Source organism: Empidonax traillii, unplaced genomic scaffold, assembly GCF_003031625.1.
Source record: "Empidonax traillii isolate 1590-97213 ecotype Southwest subspecies unplaced genomic scaffold, ASM303162v1 scaffold338:size1951571, whole genome shotgun sequence".
NCBI classification, from domain to species: Eukaryota; Metazoa; Chordata; class Aves; order Passeriformes; family Tyrannidae; genus Empidonax; species Empidonax traillii.
In genome coordinates, this window is record NW_020955531.1 from 1,797,341 (window position 1) to 1,804,628 (window position 7,288).

General features: G+C 49.5%; 1 long non-coding RNA gene across 1 annotated transcript in view; it reads right to left on the reverse strand.

The window, feature by feature from the left end:
• Positions 1-3,196: 3,196 nt before the first annotated feature.
• Positions 3,197-7,288, reverse strand: part of LOC114061501 — a 5,791-nt gene continuing 1,699 nt past the window's right edge. The window contains exons 2-3 of the long non-coding RNA XR_003572136.1: positions 4,820-5,002; positions 3,197-3,295 (exon numbers count right to left, since the gene is read on the reverse strand). This is a non-coding gene — a long non-coding RNA (uncharacterized LOC114061501). The remainder of the gene's footprint in view (positions 3,296-4,819; positions 5,003-7,288) is intronic.

Genomic DNA, 7,288 nt, shown 5'->3' on the forward strand with positions numbered 1-7,288 from the left:
CAGTGAGGGAAGCTCTGCTGCGAACCTACCCCAGGCAGATGTGGCCAAGCAGACCTAGGAGGTGAGTGGCACGCTGGCAGTGTCAGTACCATCCCTGGGGGTCCCAGCACTGGGTACTGCTGCTTCTTACGGTGCTCTGAGCAGCTCTGTAGTGTCCCTACAATAATCAGCCTGGGCTCACCCACATCACGCACTGCCACATCTCTGCAGAGGCTGTTCCTTAGACGAGGCCACCTCTCTCTTCTTCTGGAGCACATAATTTCTGTTTCTCTACAGACCCTGGAGGGGCACCTGACATTGTGGTGACCCTCCTGTGGTGAGCCCAACACTGCAGTGGTCTGAGTGTCTCTCTTGCTCTGCAGTTCCATGTTTTGCCAGTGCAGAGGGGTGGTCACTGCAAATACATCCTGGATTTTACTGCCCAGGGTAGGAGGATTCACTGATGCTGAATACCCAAGCCTGCAGCCTGAATTTTGCAGGGCTGGAAAAATGGAAGATTTCCAGTGTTATCTCTGCATTTTGACTGCTGAAGTGCCTTCTTTATGTTTGTGACACCAGAGCATCTGAGTGAGTTTCCTTTTGAAAGCAGATATCTTGAGCAAGAAGGTGCAGCCACCATGTGACTCTTTCATGGTGCTTCAGCTGCTGCTCAGAGCTGGGAACACACAGGCCATCCTCAGCTGGTGTGCCATGTCCCCTGTGCTAAGTCCCCTATCACCACATGGCAATGCTGGCAGGGCCACAGGGCCACCACCAACCAGACCCTGCTGCTCCCAGCGCCCACATGTTTGAGCAGAGCGAGTGTTCTCACCTTCATGTCACTTTGTGCAGGAACCAGCAACATCAGGATTTGCTATTTATTTTAAATTGCAAACTTTTCAACTGGAAAGGAACAATGGGGAGAAACCAATGCACCCGGGTCGACTTAAAAGTATCCCATGTCTTCAAGGCAGTGAATTTTAAAAAGGCACATAATTAGCAGGCTGCTTCCTCGTCTGTATTCTCCTCGTCTGCCTGCCCACATAAACATTCGGCACACAGCACTTCCAGACACTTTTTAATAGAATCGCTTAAAACAATTAATTACCAGAGTTTTCATTCAAGCTGCAGTGGAAAAGATACGCTGGCAATAAAAGGCATTTATTCGTTGGTTTCTGGAGGCCTGTTTGTTATTAACATGTAAATTAAATCATCACAGATGTTCCATTTTTAATCTGGGGATGTGAAGTGCAGGGCTAACCACGGCCCAAACAGCCTGATTTTATTACACACACATTCATTAGGAACCAGCAGTATTATTGGATATCATTTCTCTTTGATGCATTTTTTAAACCAATTATCGGTATAATTTGTTCATTTCCCTCCCTATTTGTTTTTCTCTTGCCATTTGTGTCAGGATTCTCCAATCAAGGACTATGCCTTTGGCTCCTTGTGGCCTCCTCCCTCGCCGCTGGCTGGTGCCACGACGGAGCCACGGCCTGGCTGCGGCCGCACAAGCCTCTTGCTGCAGCAGGGCACAGGCAGTGACCAGTCTGGTGCCAGGAGAAGGGAACCAGCTCCCGTGGGGCAGCAGCAGTATGGAGAAGCTCGCTGTGGAATCACAACCCAGCATAATCCTGGAGTATAATGGTCCAACAGCATCTGAAGGAACAAGAAAAGGGGACAAACCCAGAGTGCGCCCATTGGATCTGGGGTGGGACAGCAAAGAGAGTGATGATGGACAGCTTGGCAGAGGTATCACCACTTCTGTGCATGCCTGAGGGAGGAAGGCTTGCTCTTCCTCATCCAGGCAGAGCCCAGCAGTGCCAGCCTCCTGCTGTCAAGTGCCACCTTGGGGTGCTCACCAGGGCTCTTCAGGAGAATGACACATTGCAGAGGATGATCACCCATTACCTGGAGAAGGGAGCACTGTGGCTCCAGCAGCTCTGCATGGTCTGCCCTGTCTGCCCCCAGGCACTGCCTGCATCCCTGTCCCCAGCAGCAGGAGAGCCTCCGGAGCCCCAGGAGGAATTCTTGACATGGAATCGATTCAGATTGCAGCCAGCTCTGCATAGCTGCAATGAGCCCAGGGACAGTTCTGGTCTAAAAGCATGATTTAGCTTAATGAGAAATAAATAGCTCTGACTGCCACAGTGCTGTGGGACATCCTGGGATTGGTGGTGAGGCCTGGCACAGGTTGCCCAGAGAATCTGTTGCTGCCCCATCCCTGGAAGTGTCCAAGACCAGATTGGACGGGACTTGGAGTCGAATAGAGGGTGTCCCTGTCTGTGGCAGGGAGGTGGGACAAGGTGGTCTTTAAGGTCCCTTCCAATCCAAACCGGTCTGGGATTCTGTGATTCTGTGGTGGGTACTGAGCACCTCTTTCTCCTTGGGAATTATCTGGAGTGGCTCAGGCTGCCTTGTTCCGCTGTTGCCTCATGTCCTTGCCGTGATAACTGTAGGAGAGGGAGGGTGGGGGGGAGCCTTGCAGTGACCAAAAAACTCTTGGAAATACTTTCATGCTAAAAATCCTGTATTTGACAGAAGTGTGAGATACCTTGAGGCCTTCTATTGATTACCTGGGAGCAGGAGAGCACGGGCTCTTTGAGCTGTCACAGTTCCAGGCGTTTCTGAAAACGATAGAAGACTGGAACAAAAACACAACTAAGGCTCCTGACACAGCGTGTTAAGCAATAAAACATGTTTAATTGTGTTGTCTTAAGGCTATAACCATTCCCTGACTGAAGGTCACTCACTACCCATACTGCCAGTGGGAGAGAGGTGCTCTGACAGGTGGGAATCCAAATAGGAAACAGATATCTGAGAGATTACGGCGTGAACGACACTGTAATGCCAATGCTGGGGTGGTTAAAGGGAGCAGGACAAGCAGCAGGACATCTCCTGGCTGGCGGATCTGTACAGGGGGTGCTGTAGACACAGCCAGGGGATTCGATCAAGGACCTTCTGGGGCATCTCTGTGCCATGTGGCACCACCAGTCTGCGTCTGTCTTCAGCCTTTGCTGAAACTTCGCTGTCAAACCCAGGGTATGAACTCAAATCCTCTTCAGCTGAAGGTGTGCTGGGAACATAAACCAGGCACACCAAATTACCTGGCAGGATAACAGAGCAGGACCAGCATCCTTCAAAGACAGGGAAAACACAGGACACACTGTGGACAAGATGCTGCCGGGTCTCCCTGATGGTGTATGTAGATCTTCTGTTTTTGGAGATCCACACACATTTGGTCCTCTTTTTGGTTAGTCCTGGTAACTTCTGTGTGAGAGTGGGCCCTGCACGTGGGGAGGGTTTGAGGTGCCTTGTGTTTAGTGAGAAACAGGAAAGATTAGGTTGTAGCAAGGTATTTAATTATTAGGATATCGCTGCTCTGGCTGCATCCTTTGCCTCTCCATGTGGGAAGTGCCAAATTACATGTCACCTCAGAGGGCATATTTTCTGTAGTTTTCAGAGCTCCTACAATGGCAGCTCATGAATATTTACTGAGCTGCTCAGATATGCAGCGGTGGGAACAAATAAAAAAACCCTTGTATTTGCATCTCCCACAGACACTAACAAACCATGTGGCTCTGGTAGGGAGAAGATGGGAGATTGCTGTTGCCTTTCCAGAGGGATAGAGGAAACAGCTTCTTGTATAATGAGATTGACTTTTAAATTGAAAGTGGTGCTGGTTGTGCTGCAGTTCATACTTCCATGCTGTGCATTTGCTCCCTAGGCTCTAACATTAAGACATCTTATGTACAAGCTGGGAGGATTCAATTAGGGTTTCAGTTATTAATCAATCAATTAAGCCACAATCTTTGGAATATACATTTTCACTCTTAAAGAGATGTGATGCTGGCACGATGAACTTTAGGGACACTGTTTCACCTGGGCACGCAGGCAGGTGTCTGTGCAGAGCTCCTGGTGCCAATGCTGTGCCAGGACCATGCCGGGCTCGATCGGCACCGTGCCGGGCAGGGAGAGCAGCAGAGCCCAGGCAGCAGAGGCTCGGATTGAGTGCCAGGAAATGCCAACTCAGCTGGCACCGAATCTTTGAGAAACATTCAGCCACGCTTTCTTTGTTGCCAAACTGGAGCTGCTTTGCCTGGACCTGGCACATGGACAGAGGAGATGGACAGCTCAGCTGCGCCGTCGGTCTCTCACTGCTGCTCTGACAGTGGCTTCAGGCTCTTGTTGGAGGAGATCCTGAATCCTTCCTTGCCTCAAAAAAGCTGTGTGTGTGAATCGAGAGACATGAAAAGTGTTGCAAAAAAAATGCTTGGGGCATTCATAATTAACCCGTCCCAGTGTTGCTTCCAGCCTCAGTCAGGGTGTGGCTGGCCTGAGATAAGGAACAGATGAGCCACTCTGCCTCAACCCAGCGGCTCCAGATGCTGTCCATGACCTGTGCACATACCTGCACAAAGCTCCAAGGAAAGCAGAGTGGGAGCCCATTCCCCAAGTGAATTATCTGGGCACCCTGGTGTCCTATTGGTTTTGTTTCTTAAAAAAAACTTCAAAGTGGCAATATGTGATTTTTTGCTGAGACTCACAGGTAAGGAACAGGCTCAAAATTGGCTGCTCCATCCAGCTGCTCTCTCCTCTCAGCCCCTCTTCCCTGATTTTCCTGCTCCCTGTCTCCTCACTGCCTCCACTCATCTCTGGGTGAGAAAGAGACAAGTGTGATGCTACAAACCCTCCACTTGTTCTCCCAAATCTCTGCTATTTTCCTGCTGTGAACAGGGACTGAAGGCAACACTTCCAGGTGCTGTGAGAGGTAGCTTGTCCTTAATTTTTGTAGTGTGTTTCAAAGGCTGTGTGTTCGGGTGAGATTCGCACACACCTGGGGCCAGCGGGAGCCACAACATCCCTCATGTGCTGGTGTTTCTTCGTTAGTCACTCCTGCCCAGCCCTTGCTGGACAAGTCCATGTCCACGGGCTGCACGGTGAAGGGAGGAGAGCCAGCAGCAGCATTCGGAAAAGGAGTGATTCCCTGTGTCCTAGTGCCTGGGATATTTAATCCAACCTGTAACGAGAAGTCCAGGGGAAGGGTTTAGAGAAAATGAGCTCTGTGGTTTCGAGCTGAAGTTTGAACACTGGAAGAGAAGTAAATGTGCAAGTGGTGTCTATAGGCAGGGAAAAAAAGCCAAGGGGGGATTAAATGGCAATGTTACCTTTACTCTTGTCAAATACCTAAGTAGAAACATTGGTTAATGCCCTTAAAAAAGGCCCATTACCACAGGGCAGAGAGTCAAAGAGCCTGGCTGCCCTAATACTCAGTTATCTCGTTCCCGGATAATGGAATGACCCCTCGCCTGCCCGAGCTGTACTACGATATAATAGCATGAGCCGTGTGAATAAAGAGGTTATTTTTGGAATCCAATTGAAGCAGTGCCGGAGCCGGTGTGACAGGGGAAGGATTGAACAAGATGCAATGTTCTAAGGGAAGGGGAAAAATTGAATTTTGGGGAAGGTGGTACCGGCAGTGAACTGTGCAGAGAAAGGCGCCGTGGTGCTGCCTGAGCAAGATGCCCAGGATGGGCTGGGGGGAAGCTGGGGCTGGAGACTGATCCAGCACAGAGCAGGGGAGGGGGGCTGAGCCCCAGAGGAGCAGGGGAATCAGAATCCTCCCATCCACTGAGCAGTGGGTGGCTGCAGCAACACTGGGCCGAAGGGGTCAGTGGTGCCAGTGGCTGAGGATGGGCCATTGCCAACACTCCGTTCAGCACTGGTGCCCTGTCCTGGCCCTGCCCTGCAGCCTGCACACCATGCAGCTCCTTTCATGCCCCTTAAGCATATGTATGAAGGTAAAACACAAAATAATGTTCATTCTGATGCACAGTATCCAACACACAGGGCTGCAGTTCATCCAGCAGTGAGAGACAAGAGCATAAGAGATTCAGCATAAACAGAGATGAAAATGAATATTAATTTACAAAGCAGCACAAAGACAATGGGATCCAAGGAGATTGATATCACAAACTCCCCTTATTCAATCAGATTAGGGTCTCATCTTCCCCAAACACCAATTGCTAATCTAGATTTGAAAGACAAATCCTCTTGCAGAAGGGCTTTGCCTTTATCTTGTCCCTCTGATGCCTCTACTTAAGATGTTACTACAATTTTGGGGGAGTTGGGAGGAGGGAACCTTCCCAAGCGGTTTTTAACTGTTGTGTGGCTGAAGTGTCATTGAGTAGTGGTAGGGTCTGCAGAGCACTGGCTGTTCTGTGCCTGTGACAGTGGAAAACATGTAATTCCTGACAGCTTGGTAACTCTGGGGAAACCTGTATGGCAGCAGACACCAGCCTGCCTGTTTTGTCTCCCAAAGAAGGGAAGCTGAGGTGTGTGGGGGAAACACACCTCTCCTCTGGCAGCTCAGGTGCTCCATAATTGATGCTGAATGGAAGGAAATGAAACCAGGAATTCTTTCTGAAGAAGTTAGGGCTGGTGGCTGATACTGCAGACAAGTTAAAACAAGGTGCAATTTAGCTGGGGACAGCAAGGCAAAAGCCATTTGAGTCAATTTTCATGGACCCTCTTTGGGCCATGCAGGACAAACCAGGATCTGCCTCCCTCCCGTGAGGTGTTTGATCAGTAATTTTTTTTTCACCTTATTGCTCTTTACAGGAACAAGGCCAAAAAATTTTATGTTCCCTGGAAAAGCCCAAGCTCTGGCACAACAGGTGGGTGACAGTGCCAATGGCTTGGTCTCTGGCCTCCAGCACAAGGAAGCCATTGGGAAGAGAGATTTTCATATGCAATGTGCAAGCTGAAAGAGAGCTGTGGTCGAGGGCCCTGAGCCCCATCCTGGAAAGGGCAGCCCAGTCCCAGGAACTCTCTGTCTGCTGAGGTGCCGTCCCTGACACATCCCACAGGCACCCTGCTCCTCTCCCTGGTGACGCTGAGGGATGTGCAGAACTTGAAAGGAGCTGTAATTACTGTTGGGGTTTAGATGCAGTTGGTGTTTTACTACTTAAAAGCAATTTAATTGAAAGAGCAAAATTGCCTTAATTTGTATTAAGATGCATTATTAAATATACTTTATGGCTGAACTCACAAGTGGAGCCTGTGATCCTGGCAAGTGCAGGGAGAAGCCGCTGGGCTGGGCATGCTCCCAAGACCCTGCAAGCTCTTCTGCTCTCCCCAACACCTGAAAAGACAGTTTGGTGCTACAAAATTCACAGATTGCAAACAGTATGTGATAAAAAAGTGAAATTTTTAAGATGCTAATTTACCTGTGCCTGTCTAGTAATTACGTATTTTATTGGTGTAGCATGTGCAGTACAATAAATGCTACAGATTCAAAGTGATG